The sequence below is a fragment of the Canis lupus genome, chromosome 3 (assembly GCF_003254725.2).
Source record: "Canis lupus dingo isolate Sandy chromosome 3, ASM325472v2, whole genome shotgun sequence".
NCBI lineage: Eukaryota > Metazoa > Chordata > Mammalia > Carnivora > Canidae > Canis > Canis lupus.
Genome location: NC_064245.1, coordinates 24,623,109 through 24,642,206, shown reverse-complemented (window position 1 = coordinate 24,642,206; position 19,098 = coordinate 24,623,109). Strand labels below are relative to the sequence as shown.

Here is a 19,098-nt window from a genome sequence, read left to right as displayed (position 1 = left end):
GAATACATATAGTCCACATGTTTCTGATTCATTTGCAACTAATTTATCAAAATTGGCAAGACCTATTTGCTAACCACAAAGTCTAAGGAGCCAATTAGAAAAAAAGAAAGAAAGAAAGAAAGAAAGAAAGAAAGAAAGAAAGAAAGAAAGAAAGAAAGAAAGAAAGAAAGCCTTTTAAAATCTTCCTTTTGGACCACTCAATTAATCCAGAGGGGATTCAAACTCTGATTATGAGGGTTCATTAAAAACTGAGAATCAGTGTTTCCTTTCACTTGATTTTTTTTTTATTTGATCTCCTTTGCCATTCTGAAAGGCACCCAATCCTCCTTTCCTTGCCTTGCTCTCAAGATAGGTGGGACGTGTTTCTTAATAGCATTAGAAATGAGAAATTCCAAAAATATGTATTATGAATATTAATGCTTCCATTCCCCGTGGTTCTTATTTTCAAAAAGAAAAAAGTTATTAGAAGTCAACTGTATAATAAATTCACATTTACTTTGAGTTTCTTTCATATTTAACTGATGGTGTGTTTCAGTGCAGATTTTCTCTGCTTAAACTTTCTATAAAACCAGATATAGAAGTTTGGTGTGCATATTAGTAATTAATTAAAAAGTTGAGTACCTACACATCAATCTATTAATTAATCAGCTAACAAGTATTTCTCATATTATTCAGCCTCCCAAATGTGCAAAGTTATAGGATTTGCCTAGACACTTACCTAATATACAGAATCCCAAGTCCCTGTCTGAAAGCAGAAGAATGTGTATGTTTAACCAATGGCCCGAAATGAGGGTCAAAAACCATGGGAGGCTCCAAGGGCCACATGATGGAAGAGGAATCTACATAGCAAACCACCAGATGCTTTCAGGGAGGGGGAGAAAGGGAAGAGGAGTCAAAGAAGCAAAAGAGAATTCCAAGGATGAGGGAAGGGCTTAATATCACTGAGAGATTGATGTGCCCTGTCCCCACTGATGGCTGGTCACTGTGCTTAAATTATATCATCTGATCATGTCACATGCTGGCAACCTGGTGGTGGAAAGATGAAGAGTATCTTAACTCAGCCTAGTTTCAGATCAGGATGCTACTTATTGCCTCTCCATCAGCAAATCATTTAGCCTCTCAGAACCAGAGTGCTGTCATCTGCCAAAGCAGGATAGTGTTTCTAGCCACATCTTCTCCTTCACAGGGTTGTTGTGAGTATTGGGTAAAATCATGTCTGGTTATTAAGATGCTGTATTTGCGGGGCACCTGAGTGGTGTAGTCAGTTGAGCATCTGACTCTTGGTTTCTGCTCAGGTCATGATCTCAGGATCCTGAGATTGAGCCCCAAGTGAGCCTCTGCACTTACTGTGGAGTCTGCTTGAGATTCTCTCTCCCTCTCCCTCTGACCCTCCTACTCATGCTCCCATTTTCTCTCTCTCTCTTTCTAAAGTGAATGAATAAATCTCTAAAACATAAAATGAAATGCTGTGTCTGCAAAGTGATAATATTTTAAAACTGTCCTAAGCTGCACATCTTCACTGAGAAGAGATTATTATCATCCATAATCTCATTTATGAAAGATTAATTCTCATCAGCTTCCTCCCAGAGGGGAGACACATGCTTGAGTGATCACAGGAAATGTCCATGGCAGAAAATACAAAGGTGGGTATCAGAAAGATACTGAGAATGGGGATGACAACAAAGGACAAGGAATGTTGAAGAGGACAGTTGTCCTGGGTCAGATTTATTGGGAACAGAATGGGCCATGAGTTCACAGTCTTCAAAAGTCCTTGCAATTTGGTGAAAGGAGAGGCGGTCCTTTGAACTCAAGTTTTAAAGAAGTTACATTTAAATGACACATGCAATAGAATAAGCCCTCTAAAAGAATAATAGCTTAATTGTTGGCACAATTCCCAGCAGGTTTCTAGTATTAAATATACATTCTGGAACTGAGACATTTCATAAAACCTTCCTCTCTAGCCAAATAATGAAGAAGCAAGTGACACAAGTCTCAGCCCTTTGGATAACAGAATTACTGAAACCAGGGAAGAGAAATATTTCTCACTCTGGGACCTCTAAAATTACTAGTAACATGACTATGAAAAATGTGTCAAATAAACAAAAGCACCAACTTCAGAGAACACAAGTCAGTGATTTCCCCCATGAAAATATCAAATGTTTTACACTTAGTTGGCCAAATGTTTGCTCAAATTATGCAAAGAGAGTGTGTTTTAATATTTTTTGTTTCTCTTGCTCTGCATTTATTATTAATATAATACAAAGGAAATGAAGGTGATAGGTAGGACAAAACACAGACACGATGTCCTGGTAGTCAAATTGGTTCTGATTAAGGCAGCTGCTACTAGGGAATTTCCCAGAAAGGGATTTAAGTCTTCCAGCCTTGGGTATAAGGAGCAGAAGGATTTATTGATGTAGAAATAAGGGAAATACAGAAGAGAAGAATAGGGAGATGCTCTGCCAAGTGAAGGATTCTAAAGAGAGCCAAGTTCTCTTCAATTAATTTATTCATTCATAAAACGAATCCACACAACAATTATTAATTGAGCCCTTTTATGTACCAGACACATTGCCAGTGCTGGGGAGAAAGCAGGAAGGGATTGGAAGGGGCCCTTGCTCTTGTGAAGCTCCCAGTGTAGTTGAGAAGACTTACATCAAACAAGTAATTAAACAAAGTACTGCATGACCACTTGGATAGACAATGGGGTGTTGGAAAGAGATAAATGGAAACTCAGTTGAGGTTGTGGATACTACATTAGTATTTTCAGCGTCTCCTTTACCTTAGATTGCTATTTGCCTCAAACTGTGTGATTCTGTTCCAGCCTTCTTTTGATTTTAACAAAAAATTTGGAAAGTTTGGGTTGCATGTCAGAAGCTGAAGAAAATCCTTGTCTCAAGCTTAGAATCAAGTGCTAGTTTGGGTGGTAGCCAAAGTTAACCTGTCAAACTAATGACACTCATAATCTATTTTGTGCTTCATTGTAATTAACCTTAAATGGTTCAGGTAAATCACGTTAACTTGTGTTATGCTGACAGAATCAAACTACCCTTTTTTGTTGTTTTTTGCTTTGGCTTTACCTTTTAGTTTAATCTGGGCTATTATTGACATCGTAGCTTACCCTAGAAAAACATTAGCATTTCCCTTGTTTGCTACTGTCTGAAATTCCTCCAGAAATGATAAGAAAAAGGAGTGGGGTCTTGTATCCCACCATGAGCTGGAATTAGTGTAGCTAAAGAGTCAGAGCTCCATTTGCGTTGGTTCTTTCCAAGCACATTTTTGTATTTCTAATTTTGTATTCTTTATTTTTGTAAATACTTTCTTTATTTTAATTTTTTACCCCAAATGCTGGATGTACCTTCAAATGAGATTCAAACTTAAAAAGTATATACCCCTGAGAATAAAAAATGTTAACTAAGATATATTCATATCATATCAATGGTGCATCACAGTGAAAGACATATTTACAGGCAGGACAGGATTGTCCAGGGAGGGAGGAAAGGGTACAGAAATAAACTTAAGTAACCTTTTCTAGGTTTGTTTGGGGTGGGTACTGTCTAAATGTTCAATAATTCAACAAATATTTATTGTGTGCTCACTATGTGCCCGACAGGGTTCTAGAAAAGTGGGATTTACAAACAACCAGGACACAACCAATACAGGACACAGCCAATACAGGACACAACCAATACAGGACACAACCACGACACAAACAACCAATAATGCCCAGGTTGTGGAGCTTCCATTCTAGCAAGGGAAGACAGACAAGGGGAGACAGACAAACACTAAGCATAATAAGTAAACATCTATTACGTTAGAAGGTGGTAAGTACAATAGGAAGGAAAGGTAGAGCAGGTTAGGGGTAATTGAGTGTGGGATGAGGAAAAAAAAAGTTACACGCTGTTAGGAAAAGACTGGTGATTCTGTAGCTCTGGTAACAAGACAATTTTCAATGAATCAGGACAACTCACCTTTGTGAACAAGTTTTAAGAGCCAGCCACAGCGGCAGCCTCTTGCTTTTTAAAAGTTGGTCAATCAGGAAGGGGCCCATTTAAAAAGGTACAAAAAAAACCTCTTGAGTACCAATCCATCAATCAACATGGAGTAACCTTGCTTCTCCTGATGAAATTTGTGCCTCTGAAATCCTGTCAATCCCTAAACTTCATGCTCCCCAAAATTTTATATAAGATTAATGTGCTTTCTACTCTGTTTGGAAAGAGTATGTGAGCTGCACAGCTCTCTCATAACATAGTAAGCAAAACCCTTGAGCTTTGTCTTTTTATCTCTAAGATGCTAATGAATTGAGTAGTGGACAACTGGTTAGAGAAGAGTCATTTGAGAACATGACATTTGAGCAATGAAATGAGGAAAAATGGAGAGTTGGCCAAGCAAATATCTGGAAAGAGAAAGTTCTGAGAAGAGGGAACAGTTAATGCAAACGCTTTTATGTGGGAACATGTCTGACATGCTCAGAAACAGAAGAGAAGACAATGGGGTTGGACAAGAGTGAGCCGAAGGCAGAGTAGAGGGATGAGAGCAGAGAAATCACTGAGGACATGTCACATGAGACCCAGAAGCCACCAAAAAGTCTATGGATTTTCAGACCAGGCAAGATGTTGTAAAATTGGCTCTCCTGGCTCCTCCCTGACAGCTCTTCTCCCCCCCGCCCCCTCCTCCATGAACCTTAGAAATAATGCAAAAGACAAAATCAAAGAAGAAGTTCAAAAGGTGGGAAGAGGAAGGCAAACTGGGATGTTGGGACTGGAGGGGCAACAGAGCAGGCATCTTACAATCCTCTACCCAAAAGAAGAAGGTGGCCCAGGTCCAGCATTTTCTGACTCCTAGTCTAGCAACAGAAAGCATCCAGGTAGGCTCACTTCTCTGGAGCACACAGAGTTCTCATCAACAAAGTCAGGTGTGCCTGGTATAAATGCATCAGAAGTCTCAAGGAGAATAAAAAGCCCAGGCACTCCTTCCCCACCAGACCTGAGACTCTTCTCCCTGCACAGGCACTTTCTTGCCTGGGGCACCAATAAGAGGGTCCCTGTCACAAGTAGCCCTGGCTTAGGAAGTTTCTTTGCCTCTAAAGTTCCCTTCACCTGCCTGGAGATACCACTTGCCTGGGGGCATCAGCAAGAGGGATCATGCCACAGAATTTCCTCTGGCCAAAGGAGTTCTCTCCCTCCCTGTAGGACTTGAGAATCTCCTCCCCCAGCCAGAGACACCAGTAAGGGAGGTCTCACCACAGCAAGCCCAGGAAGCTCTCTTCATCCCTACCTGCCAAAGACTTCTTCCCAGGCCTAGATAAGCTTCCTCTACTTCATAAGCAGCATTTGCAGGGACCAGTAGGAGCCCCAGTGTCACAAGATAAACCAAACAGAGCAAAAGAGCACTGTGATTGCCATTGAAACCATAGCCTGTGAAAATGGACGGGGGACCTGGATACTAAACCTAAACAAGGTGACTGCCTGCAAAAATAATTTTTAAAAAATGTAAATAGAACCCAGAGTCTCCTAACGTAATAGCCAAAATGTTCAGAGCATGTTCAAAAATTACTAAGAACCATGAAAATCACAACTTGAATGAGAAAAGGCCATTAACTGACACCCAGATGAATCAGATGTTGAATTATCGGACAAGGATTTTAAAACAACTAAGACAAAAATGATTCAACAATTACAATTTTTTAAATTTTTTTAATTTAAATTCAATTTGTCAACATACAGTGTAACACCCAGTGCTCATCCCATCGAGTACCTTCCTTAGCGCCGGTTACCTAGTTACCTCATCTCCCCACCCACTTCCCCTTCCACGACCCCTTGTTTGTTTCCCAAAGTTAGGAGTCTCTCATAATTTGTCTCCCTCTCTAATTTTTCCCACTCAACAAACAATTACAAATTATCTTAAAACAATTGAAAAAAAATCTCAGCAAAATGATAGAAGTCATAAAATAAGCCAAATGGAAATTACTTAACTGAAAAATCCAATAGCAAACAGAAAACAAATAATAAGCGGCAGTACTTTATCTAACAGTAATTATCTGAAACTAACTATAAAACTAACAATAAATATCTGAAATAGAAAGGGCTTAAATTCAAAAGGAGTCAATCCACCAGAAAGACATAACCATCCTAAATGGGTATGGACCAAACAACAGGAAGCAAAAGCTGAAGCAAGAAGAAAAATAAGCGAATTCACAATTATAGTTGGGACCTCAGCAACTGAAAGAACTACTAGACAGAAATTCAGCAAGGATGTAGAAAATCTGAGCAAACAACATATCAACCAACAGAATATACAGAGTGTTCTATATATGAACACTCTACCTTGTAGCAGCAGGGCACACAATGTTTTCACATACCTATGGATATTTACCAAGATAAACCAGATCCTGGGCCATAACACAAACCTCAACAAATTAAAAAACAAACAAACATACATTTAGCTCTTTCTGTGAATGAAATGGGGTCTCATTGCAGGGTGTTGACGTAGTAGAACCTGTGAGACAGCTCTGGCTACTGTTTCCTCTTGATGGCAAGGGCAGATGCTGTGAGACCAGTTGGGATAATCTGAGCAAGATGGTGGATTTGGATCAAGTTGTTAGCTTTGAAGGCAGTAAGGGTAGTCCAATTCTGGGGACATGCAAGAAAGTACAAAAATGCTTTAATATTGCTATCATTTGAAATAATATTCATGGCAAATCATAACAGAATACTTATCTAGAAGAGAAGCGTTATTGCGTCTTATGTGACACAACTTGCCTAACTTTTCCCAAACAATAATTAACAAGCTTTGCACCTCAGGATGTTTGTAAAGAATAATTGCTTCACATTTAATTTTTGTGAATTCATTTATCCTTTCTTGGCAAAGAGAGACAAGGAGAAGCTGATGAAAGAGAAGGAAACAAATAAATTAAATTGGGTTACAATTCCTGCCTGCCTTTTCACTTAACAACCCTGGGATGAAAAAGGAGTCTGTTTTTCCCTAGATCCGCTCCTGAGTGCCTCTCAGCATGAGGCTAATGTTTAACAACATGGACTTTTGATACGACACAATCTCTACATGCAAACCTGCTATCCTACTCGATGTTCAATCAGAGAAACAGCAATCTGTTCCAATACTGGAAGAAAAATCGACAGTGCTAGACATATTGAGAGATGGTCTGTGCTCTCCAAAATAGGTGAGTTCCTAAGGATTTTCAAGAAAATTTTTATTATATTTAAATGTAACTTTACCTACTGATTTTCGAACCTAATCACTAAGTAATATGCAATTCTATTTGTATTGGGACATAGTACTGCTAACACTATATTCCAGGTAATATTAAACATATTAATTTATTTAATCCCCGTGACTCTATAAACTTACATACATACATTCATACACACATACATGTATATCCTTTGAAGTTTTCATTTTTCTCATGAAGGAACTGAGGAACAGATTGGTTAGGAACTTGCCAGTGTTACACATCTGGTACTCAGTAGAGCTTGGGTTTCAAACCCAGGCAATATAGGTCTGAAGGTTGAGCTTTCACACGACTAGGAAATACTATTCCATAAATGCTTTTATGACTAAGTATTAACTTTTGCAGACCCCAAAATGCATACTTTCTTCCCAGCAAAAGGAAAAGTATCTTTTCTTCTACCGGTCAATACAAAGTCACTGAATTCACCATGTAGCCAGAAAGGTAACGTGTTCTGAGATTCAAAACCAAATATTGAATGTACAGGCCTCTGTTGTTGAGAAAAATATAGCAGCCTTTAAGACAACAAACTTTCTCCGGCCTCCTCAGGTACACAAAGGTAGCACTTTCTGGGAATTAATGGTCACTGAGTCCCCATCCTCCTGCCCCATCCATCTGGCCCCTCCAGAATGTGAGCATCCTGCTGTCTTACTCAACATAAGATCCTAAGTGCCTAGTAGAGTGCCTGACACATAACAGATTCTAAAAGATGTGTTGAATGAAGTAATTAAATAAAATTTAAAAACCTAATAAAATTGTGACTGAGATTGAGATGGTGACAATTGACTTTTAGTTGTGTACAAGTGAGTGAAATATGCAGCCATATATTATTCAGTAAACTTGAGCCTGCTGTTTTTCACTATTACTGAGCACCCTAATTCTGCGGTCCTGAAAATACCCATTATGGGCCTTATGCAAAATCTTGAGATGTTTATCCCTGGGGGTAGTCCACGTTAGGTGACCTAGGGCAATTGTGGGAAGCAGCAGAAGTGCTGTTAAAACTAGTAGAAAGTGGTCACTCGTTTTTATGTATATGGCAAACTTGCTGCCTTTATTGCGATCTGTGTACTAAGAGAGAATAGGCATTTTTAGAATGAAGAGTGTTGATAATAAAATGGTGGGAGAGAGGCTGAATTCTTCGCTGCCTTCTAATGATTAGCAATAAAGACAGTTAAAGTTCAAGGGTGTTCCCTCTGAGGCAGAGTTTTTCCCTCAGGGCAGTCTTTGCTTTTTTGTGAAACCAAACTGGCTAATTGGTATCCTCCTCTGAAAATGCCCACACTGGGTCCCTGGAGCCCAGTAAGTATCTAGGGCCCCCAGCTATCTAGCAATAATGGGGACGAGAGGAGAATAAATTATCATTAAAGAATCATTGTCCTCCAAAGCTGGCAGTTTTGGCAATTGAAAACATCAAAATGTGCGAGGTCATTTAATAATTCACTTCCTGAAGTGCAATCAAATTCTAATTGAAATGTATGTTCTAATTAGCACTATGTGGGAAACTTAAAATAGAACCACACTTCTAAAGGTATCTCTTTGAGAACTGCTAGCTTTAGTTTTATTGAACAGCTTTCCCTTCATCTTCATAACTTTGTAGTTCATATAGATTTTATGAAGATAACTATTCTTGTAAATCGGTGTAGGTTTCTTTTTTTTTTTTTCCCCCCTAGGCTTTGTTCATTCTCAGAATTCAGACGCCTGACTCTGGAACAGAAAGTGAACATGCGTGCTTTGCAGATGATTCTTACTTCTACATATGGCTGTTATGCTGTACATTTTAAACATTGTATTTAATGCAATGAATTCAAGTGCTTTCCATATGGGATTTTTTTTCTTCAACTCCTTGTGGGCTAGTTCCTCCTCTTGTATACTATAACCTTGAGGGGTATACTAGTGGGCCAAGGAATGACCACCTCTCATATTCAAGTTGTACATAGTTAGGACTCTTGGCTGCAAGTAACACAAGCCAGTTTAAACTATTAGGGCAAATGTTGCCTCATTAAATGGAAAGTCCAGAGCCAGGGAAAATTTTAAGTTTGGTCAGCAGCCCAGTAATGTCACCAAAGCCCTAGGTCCTTTCTTTCTCTCCTCTCTGCTAAATTCAATGTTGGCTTCATTCAAAACTGGTTCTTCTCATAGTACCAAGAAGATTGACAATGGTAGGCAGCCTTTATTCCTTCTTATTCTTGTCCAGCAGGAGAGGAAAAAGGAGAAAGCTGGCCCACAGGCCAGGTCTTTGCTGTCAGGCTGGCTGGGCCATCTTAGGCCCCAGACCAATTATAATTGTCAGGTGAATGCGATCAGCTTCAGTGACTAATATGGTGGCCACTAGCCACATATGGCTACTGCGCACTTGACATGTGGCTAGTCCTAGATGACATGCGCTATAAGTGAAAAAGATACGCTGGATTTTAAAGACTTAATATGAAAAATATATATGTTTCATTAATAATTTCTATGCTGATTATGAGTTGATAATATAACATTTTGGATATGTTGGATAAATAAACTATATAACTAAAGTATATAGCTAATTTCTCTTTCCTTTTTTCAAAAGTGACTGCCAGAAAAATTTAAGATTACATGTATGTCTCTCCGTATTTCCATTGAACAGTGCAAGCTAACTAAACAGGATTTCCTCTGGAGTGGGGAGTCAGGTACATACTCAAGCAACATTCAGGGTTTTCTTAGAAAGAGGGAGAACTGGTGTTGGGTAGACAAGCGTATGGTCTACTACATCTGAAGAACTATTTCTTTAATCACTCTCTTGCTATTTTTATTCAAATCAGTATCTACACATGCATTTCCTTTGGGACAGGACTGTTTTCTCTAAGCGTGCCAAACCTACAGCCGCCACTGTACTGTCCAGGAATTTTGAGATAGCAAAGATTTTAAATACTGTTCCCGATTTACCTGCAAATGCACTTATACCTGGACACAAAGCTTGGATTGATCTCCCAGGTCTGAATCCTTTCTCTTCCTTTATGTACCCCTAAAATCTTTTGTTTCATATTTAATACTTTCTTCTGTTAGTAAAACTATATGTAACAGCAGCACCAAATACATAAAGTTGGTCAATATGCTGTGGGGGACAGGAGAGTCTTCAGTGGATGTTGCTTTTCTACTTGGTGCCAATTCTCTTTTTCCCCTTTTGTTTTCTGTCTCACGCTTACAAGTATAAGGATTCTCTTTTCCTTAGTGTAAGGCTAGACCTGTCTCTCGGTTTGACACCTTATCTTGCAGCTGTTCTATGAACAAAGATTCAAAAGGATCTGAGAGTGATCTTGAGGACTGTAGAAATTAGTAAAGAAAAATTAATGTGAATTCTCAACAAATTGTATGTTATGGTCAAGAAGGACCCTTCGAGAAGTGAAGGGTCCTCATTTAAGAAAAGTTTTCCATCTCTCTTTGCTCAAGGTGTGCATGAGGGGCAAACACTGCATTCCATTTTAGAGTCAATGACCCCCGGAGCTGATATTTTGCCAGTGGGCAGCAGCTCAGGCTGTAGCAGGGTTACAATACTGCAGGATTTCTGGAATAATCCCTCGGTAGCCACTGCCCCAAGCCCCAAATGCCCTTCTTGCTCACCCTCACTCACCTAGCCTCTCTCCTACAACCCTGCAGGGCAGTGCAGCAACTCCTGGCCCGGAGGGGGCCTCCAGCCCTCTGCCACACTTGCAAGCAACCCCATCCCTTGTTCAGTGTTTTGAACCTGCCTTACACAATTGATATGTTTTCCTCTCAGCAAGGAGACAGAGGAAAGCAAAATGTTTGGTATGAAAACTAAGAAGGCGGGATCCCTGGGTGGCGCAGTGGTTTGGCGCCTGCCTTTGGCCCAGGGCGCGATCCTGGAGACCCGGGATCGAATCCCACGTCGGGCTCCCGGTGCATGGAGCCTGCTTCTCCCTCTGCCTGTGTCTCTGCCTCTCTCTCTCTGTGACTATCATAAATAAATAAAAATTAAAAAAAAAAAAAAAAAGAAAACTAAGAAGGCAAGCCAATGCTTTTTCTCTGATGACTAATAATGAAAACTGAAATCATTATTATTTTGTATTAATGTGCGCCATTTAAGGAGCTCACTCGAAGTGTCCTAGTGGTACGATGAGAAGACCGCTGAAATTGGAATTGGTGGCACAAGAGCTGCTCCCCCGCACCTCCCCTATACCTGCCTCCTGTGTGAACTCAAGGTGCTTAATTTCTCGAAGCCTCTATCTCCTCATTGGTAAAAAGTGATATTGGCAGTTCCTGCTTCAGAGTTGTAAGAGTAGAAATGAAATAGCATGAAGTCCTCAACCGTGTCCCTGGCACTCCATCAACGCTCAACAAATTCTTGTACTAGAATTTGAAGAGGAAGAGAAAAATTCCTTGAAATCAGACTTTCTGTAACTTTTTACTGAGGTTAAAGCATACATGCGGAAAAATACATGAATCGTCAGTGTTTACCTCAGTGAATTCTCACCGTGGGAAGGCACGTTGAAAGCAGCATCCACATCTAGAACTAGAACATCGTCCACACCCCAGTAGCACCCCCACCTCCTTCCAGCCACCCAGCCCCGCCGGGCTCTGCATGCCAAACTGAGGGGGTAGTCCAGTGTGGAAGCACAACACTGCCCACATCCTGATGGGCTTTAACGCTGAAAAACAAACACAAAGGGTTGGATGAGTTGCTCTCCAGTCTGTAGAGAACCTGTGATAGATTAAGTAGAAGAAAGTCGAAGATTAGTATAAATCACTCCCTCGTTCCACATATCTGTGTTGATTTGCAAGTGTGCAAACAGTGCTGGTTTAGGGATTACGGTCCCTGTCCTCTTGGACCTTTACAAAAGAAGAAGCATCAGCAAAATGGGAACCCTCACTGTCTGGGGATCAGTGGGCAGTCTGGCTTCTCCTAGTCTACTGGTGAGAGCTTGGACTGGAAGGGGTGGTCTGGAAAAGGCCATGAATGCTGAGCTAAGGATATCGGGGGCAGTGGGCAGCATGGGTGACAAGGTAGAAATGTTTCTATCATGGAGGATGGATTGAAAAACAGAGAGATTAATTAATTATAAGGCTTTGGGATATAGGCTAAGCCATGGCACCTTGAAATCACTCACAGATTGTTAAAACACAGATTGCTGGTTTATCCCTAGGGTTTCTGACTTAGTGGTCAGCTAGAGCAGGATTGAAGAATCTAGCTTTCTAACAAGTTCCAGGGTACTGCTATTGCTGCTGGTCTTGGTACCACACTTGGAGAAGCATAGGTCTGAGCCAAAGGTTCTTAGCCTTCACAATACATTAGTCTCACTTTGGACATTTTTCTAAGAGTAGTTCTATTTGTAACCACATTTGAGAACCACTCATCTAGATAGTGATTTAGAAATGTGGCTGCTTATCAGAATTACCCAGGGAGCTTATAAAGCAGAGTCTTGGGCACCACCCCAGCATATTCCGATAAGGAGATCTGGAGTGGGGCCTTGACTTTCATGTGTTTACTCATCACAGACTGGTTACTCTGATGCAGTGGGTTTCTGCACTGGCTCTTGGGAACTGCTAGCCTGGAAAGAGAAGTGAGGACATAAATCCTGGAAACAAAGTAGGAGTGGCAATAGCAGAGAATTCCTAGGATTTGCTGACTCATTAGATGGGTAGGCCAGGAGAAAGGGTTGAAGCCTGGAGGGTGAAAATCTACTGAAAAGTCACCAGAAAGCCCTGTTTGGCAGTCAAACATTGCCATGGCTAATTACTGGTGACACAAAGGGCTACAATGTGAATGGGTTATTTTCTTGTTGTCAAGCTGGCATATGCAGACGCCCCATCTTTTGGACCCTGGCAATCAGTGGAGGCTAATTCATGCAGAAGCCCCAGGAGGCTCAAGTCTCCAACACAAGATAACAATTGTTAACTTTCAATAAGAAGGAATGATGACCAAGGCATCCAAGCACTTGTGTCTCCGTCCTGGACAAATTACACGGGAAGTCAAATTATAATCAGAAAATTACTGGGTAGTCATGGAATCAAGGGCAAAGGAGTTCATTGTATGATTTAACATCCATATGTTAAATACATACTCTCATATATGTCATTTGAATGGATGATTCCAGTGTTCAGAGGCATCGGGTTGTGATAAGTGGGCACATCCTTCTCTACAAGTAAATACTGGCTGAGTCTGAAAAGCCACACTCCCTGGAATTAGACAGTTCCTAATGGGCACAGCCAAAATTGGCTGGGTGACTGCCATGTTTATGATCCATTATCGACAGGTTAATTAACCCGTATTTCTTTAGATACATGAATACTCTTATTCAGATGAGTCTCATGTGGCTGATCCACGGAACACCGTTTGTTACGTGAGGTAATTTTATACACCTCCTGCCTAAGCAACTGTGTACTCAATAGTTTAACTCTCAGAGGACAATTCTGTTTTCCCTACTACCTCATTCTGGGGTAGTTCCTCAATCTTACTGTCGCCACATACAGTTCGTTTTTATTCTTTTGACAATGATTGGGCTCTTTTTACATGTTAGAATTAGAGGCTAATATTTTAATTAAGAATCCTATTTTTTTTTTCCAAAAACATATTTTACTTCCAGGATTGAAAGACACCTAGTCAACCACGAGCATGTGAAGCCCTTCTAGTCAGATCATGAGGTCACAGTGGTTGGGTCGCTCTTCACCTACTAAGAACACCCTCAAAGAGCAGCCAGGCATCTGTAATTAGAAGGAAAAGAATCAAGCCCTACAAGTGTGCGCACCAACCTAAACCTGCAACAGGATGGCAAGTGTCCCAAAGGTATTTTAGCTTCACAGTTATGTTGAAAGGAAGCAGCTCTTTGTGAGAGCCCAAAGTAGAACAAAGCATTTTTATCATACTTGATGTAGATAACAAAAGAAATAAATCCAAACTACAGCATTTGGTTGACCTTTTGAGGGGGGGGGGGTGAGGGTAGAGGTAAGAGTGGCTGACTGTGGACTCTCCAAATGCATGTTTGTTGCTTAGTAACAAGGAGCAGGTTTTGCTAGCGAGGGGAGAAGGTGCAAGTGGGGCAGGCCCAAGTCTGCTTTCAATGGGAACAGACAGGATGTGTCTTCTCTGACCTCTTGCTCCTTTCCTCTTTATGCCAGGCCTTCTGGGTGATTGCGCTCAGATTCTTATTTAAATCCAATTAAATCTGAGACTAGAGTAAACACACATGTATATCATCCAGAAGGTAGTATTAAAGCATTCTGCATTTAGGCCAGAGCAGCTGTATCTTTTCTACTTAAGATTTGTTCTTTTTCTTAGTATCTCTGGAGGGCGGGGAATTGGCCGTAAATATTGGAGGTTTTAACTTCATGTGAAGCCAGAGGGTCCCTCTTTCCCTTTTTGGTCTAGGCCAGACTTACTGTCTTCAAATACAATCTGCTCAGGTCTCTCTCCTTTCAGGGGCTCCCCATCACCCACAGAATAAAACCTAGGCTCCCAGGGGGACCTCGGATTCCCTGTGTGATCTGGTCCCTCCTAGCCTACCTAGCTTTATATTCTATCCCTTTTCTTCTCACGTGGAATATTCCATCAAATTCTTGCCCCCACAATTTCCCTAGTTCAGAGCTGTTGTGCACCTGCGTGCTTTGTGGGCCTTGTTTATCTCGCCAAAGTTTGGAAATTACAGATTCTGAAAGCAAAACTGCCCAGTCTGCAATTTGGCTCTGATACTTTGTCAGTGGTATGACTTCAGGCAAATTACTTCACCTCTCTGTGCCTCAGTTTTCTGTTCTCTAGAGCAGAATGGTAGTATCTATCTCATACGGGCCGTGTGAGGATTAAATAACATGTAAAATACCCAACACAGTGTCTGGCACATAGGAGGTGCCTAATATTAACTTCTACTTACCCTACACGACTAAGCCTTAACAGCGTTTACTGCAGGAAGTCTAATCTGGAAAGCCTCCCCTCCCTTGTACAGGAGAGTGGATTTATTTAATTTCCCCATTGTGCCGTATATATCTCCTGTCATTGCAGTTATCCCTTCTCAACCCTCAGTCCACACTGTCCTCCCCACACCTGCATTATCACTACATGTGTCTGTGTGTGACTGACCCTCAACTAACTTGTGAACTTTGTAGGTTCCTAATTGCCTTCTTACTCCCCAGGGGATAGAACAATAACCAGTGCATGGCAGATGTTTTATGGAGGTCCATCAAAAGCGTAAGGAACCATGTTTCTTATAGGTTCATACAGGAACCTATAAACATTCTTTCATTATCATTGAACAATTTCTAGGAAGAAGACGATTGAGGGCTACCCTGCTGAGGCCAAGACTTCATAGTACCTACGTACTCACTTCTTGCCAATGTAAATTGTAAAAGGTCATCAGGCATGACAAGACCTTAGTTAGCTTACTACATTTTCATACTTCATGGACATTGATCAATCAGCAACTCAACTTGGAGCATAACCATCCTGAGAACTAGCTAGGTGACCTTGGGCAAGCCACTTCAACTCAATAGCATCAGTTAGTAAACTGGGAGCAATGATGGACTATCTATACTCCCCACCTCAAGGGAGTGTTAGGAAATGAGAGTATAATTTTTGTGGACACTGTGTAAACTGATGGATATAAGGCAGTTCTCAACAAGGAGTCATTATGCTCCACTTCCCCTCCTACCCCACCCTGGGGAATATTTGGCAATGTGTGGAGACATTTCTGGTTGTTACAGCTAAGAGGATATTACTGGTAGAAGTCACGGATGCTGGTTAAAAAAAAATCTACATTGCACAGAGGAGTCCTCAGCTCTCAATAAGTTACCATCAAATTCCTTAGCGTTCGGTTCCGTTATTATTTATTCTTGCAATCTTACTGAGCAAAACAAAGGATGGCAATAGTACCTACGTTTTTGGAAGTATAACTTGGAAACTCACGTGGGTTTATGTAACTGTAGCTTTTCAACATGCCATTCTCTGCCAACTTAGTAAACTAGTTGCTCTAGTTGAGCTGGGTGCTGTTCCAAGCACCTTACCTATATGAATTCATTGAATCCTAACAACAACCCTACAAAGTAAGTACTTTATTACTGCTATTTTTCAGATGAGGAAACTGAGGCAAAGTAACAGAACCAGGTTCGAACTCAGTCTTGTTCTGAACATTGTGCACAGAACTGGGCCCAGTTGAGTCTCTCCATGCTCAGTCCTTCACTAGACTAGGAGTCAATGGACTTCCTACTTGAAATGTTGTTTGTAGGCTTGAGTTTCCTTTCACTGCCACCTTTGATGGAGAAATGACTGATTCATTGGGTCTTAGCAGAGGATCCACTGAGTCTGAGGTATCAGATTGATTGGAGAGGAAAATAGCAACAGCTCAGAGAACGGTGTAAGAAAATAAACCTCTACGGAATTTGGGATTTGAGCCTGGTAATCTCTGTAAAAGCACTTTGCAAATTGCAAGGCAGTGGCTTTCAAACTATAATATATTCCAAATTACCAGGGGAGCTTGTTAAAAATGCTGATTTCCCAGCATTACTCCAAGAGCTTCTGATTCAGCAAGTCTGGGAGGCTCCCAGGGATCTGCTTTTTTTTAACAAGCTCCCAGCTGAGCCTGATGCAGGTGGTCCAAGCACACACCTTGAGAAACACTCCTGTGCACCCCGAGCTTGGGGACAAGAGCTCGCTAATCCCAGGAGGAGATTTGGGTTTGCCTGCCCATTAATTCAAACCACCTGGGTGGGAGCTTCGTTGAGCTCTTCTGGTCCCCATTCCTCGCTAGCCTTAGGCCCCGGAGCTTGATTGAGAGGGCAGGGATGGCGAGGACAGAGAGGAGCCAGGCAATTATGAGCAATTCCAGGGAAGTGACTGTTTCTCTGTGCGCAGTGAAGGAGCTGTCACTGGAGCCCCTTCTTCCTGCAGTGTCCCCCTAATTGGCTGTTGTAGCTATCATTCTGCCCCGAGGGAGTGTAACAGAAACAAGGAGAAAGAAGAAAAGACAGAGCTTGGAGCAGGAACAAAAGGGGGAGAGGGGCTTATTTCCACCCTCAAGGAGAGAAGCCCTGATTGGCCCCTTTCCCCAGGGTCCTCCCTCACACCATCTCTGCAACCTTTCCCCTCCTTCTTTTCTCCCTCACAGGCCCCAATAAACACAAGTTGTCTGGGCAAGCAGAGCTTCATAATTCCCCGGGGAATGTTCTGATGGCCCAGAATCCTGTCATAAAGTAATGTTGTGCTATTGCAAAGTGCTGATGCTCTTAACCCTGCTTGAATCCCATTATCTTGGAGGTGAGCACTAGGCAAAGGCTCTCTTATCTCTTACTCTGCGCCTCTTTCCAAGAGACCAAGCGAATGATTTTGATTTAAATATCTAAGCATTATATGACATGCATTAACAATAGAGGCAACTTACCTTTCACTGAACAAAGTAATTTAAAGTCATTTGAGCAATATAGCGTAGCATGGTGATTAAGACTGCCTGGCTTCAGTCCTAGCCCTGCAAATCACTAGCTGCGTGACCCTGAAGGTTACTTCTCATCTCTAAGCCACAGGTACCAATCTATAAAATTGGGATAATAACAGGACCTTGCTTCCAGCACACACATACACCCAACTCTTCCATGTGGTGTTGTGACCACCAGATAAGGCAATTTACATAAAATATTTTGCCTCATTTACAACAAACCAGCAATAATGTTTGACTGTTGTTTTCGACCTTTTATTTTCCTCCTAAAGTATATATGTTTGATATATTAAACCTAATATCTGGGTAAAAAGTAGAAGTAAACTACGAGGGAAGAGAAACAATGAAAAAAATGTTTCTGCTCTATTTGCATTCAGTTTCAAATGCTCATAACACACTGTGAGCAGAACAACAGATGAATTCCATCCAGAGGGAAGTACACATAATTTGCAAAGCAGACGTAGAACAAGATAAATCACTCACTTGCTTACCACACACATTGTGAGATATTGAATGTGGATTAGAAGTTCCTCACCAATAGTTTGTCCTCCATTTCTTGAGTGGTTTTAGATTTCCAGACTGCAAACAAATGGTTGTATGTGTGAAAAAAAAAAAAATATATATATATATATAATAGGCTAGAGCACAATTTCAAGTGAGCCAGAATTCCAGGGGCTCTGGAGTTCTGGTGCATTCCCTTAGAGCACAGCACAGGGAAATCTTGGGAGTGTAGTGTTGCTGACAGCCATCTCATTCGCATGCAGTTTCCTCCTGGGGACAGCTCTGAGAGCAGCAGCCCCCAGTCAGTGCCGGTTACTAAGCAACTCATCTCCCACTGAGGTATGCAAGGAGAGAAAGTCTTGGTTTTAAAAACAAAGGAAAACCAAAAACCCTGCAGAGCAGAGCTAATAATACAACCTTTTCTTCTTTAAGTAAATTAACCCTCAAGCTAGTTTACCTTTACCAGATGCCCAGCCTCGTACAAATTGAGTGAGAAAGCATGCTACAATTTTATAAATTAACTCCAAGCAATGGTTTTAATTAATGCTAATACATTTTATGTTGCCCTGGAACCTCCTAGAGTGAATCATTTTGTCTGTATCATCTCAGTTGGGTGCCTGAGGAGAAGCTAATTGTCATTTGAGTAATAGTTTTAGCAACAAGCTTAGCCACTTTTTAGTTTGGGATTTATAATTGCTCTGTTATTTTTCCTATTATTTACGTCTTACATACGTATGACAAAAATTATTAATTTTGAAGTAGTTAGTGCAAAGATGATAACAAAGAATAGTTGGCTGGATCATTAGAGCTTCTTTTAAGAATTCCAAATAGATCTGTATGTGTTTGGGTGTTCCTTATATATTCCCTTAGGAGTGATGAAGTTTTGGGATTATAGGTGAGGTCCAGAGCCTACAACCAAGAAAGAACTCTTGAGACGTCTTTGGTGCAAAAGGG

General features: G+C 41.0%; 1 long non-coding RNA gene across 1 annotated transcript; it reads right to left on the bottom strand.

Annotated features, from left to right (window-relative positions):
- Positions 1-5,757: 5,757 nt before the first annotated feature.
- On the bottom strand, positions 5,758-18,412 carry LOC112653933 (uncharacterized). The gene is made up of 3 exons (XR_003132642.3): positions 18,127-18,412; positions 11,687-11,877; positions 5,758-6,629 (listed from the first exon to the last, which is right to left on the bottom strand). It is a non-coding gene; the product is annotated as an uncharacterized LOC112653933 (long non-coding RNA).
- Positions 18,413-19,098: the final 686 nt, after the last annotated feature.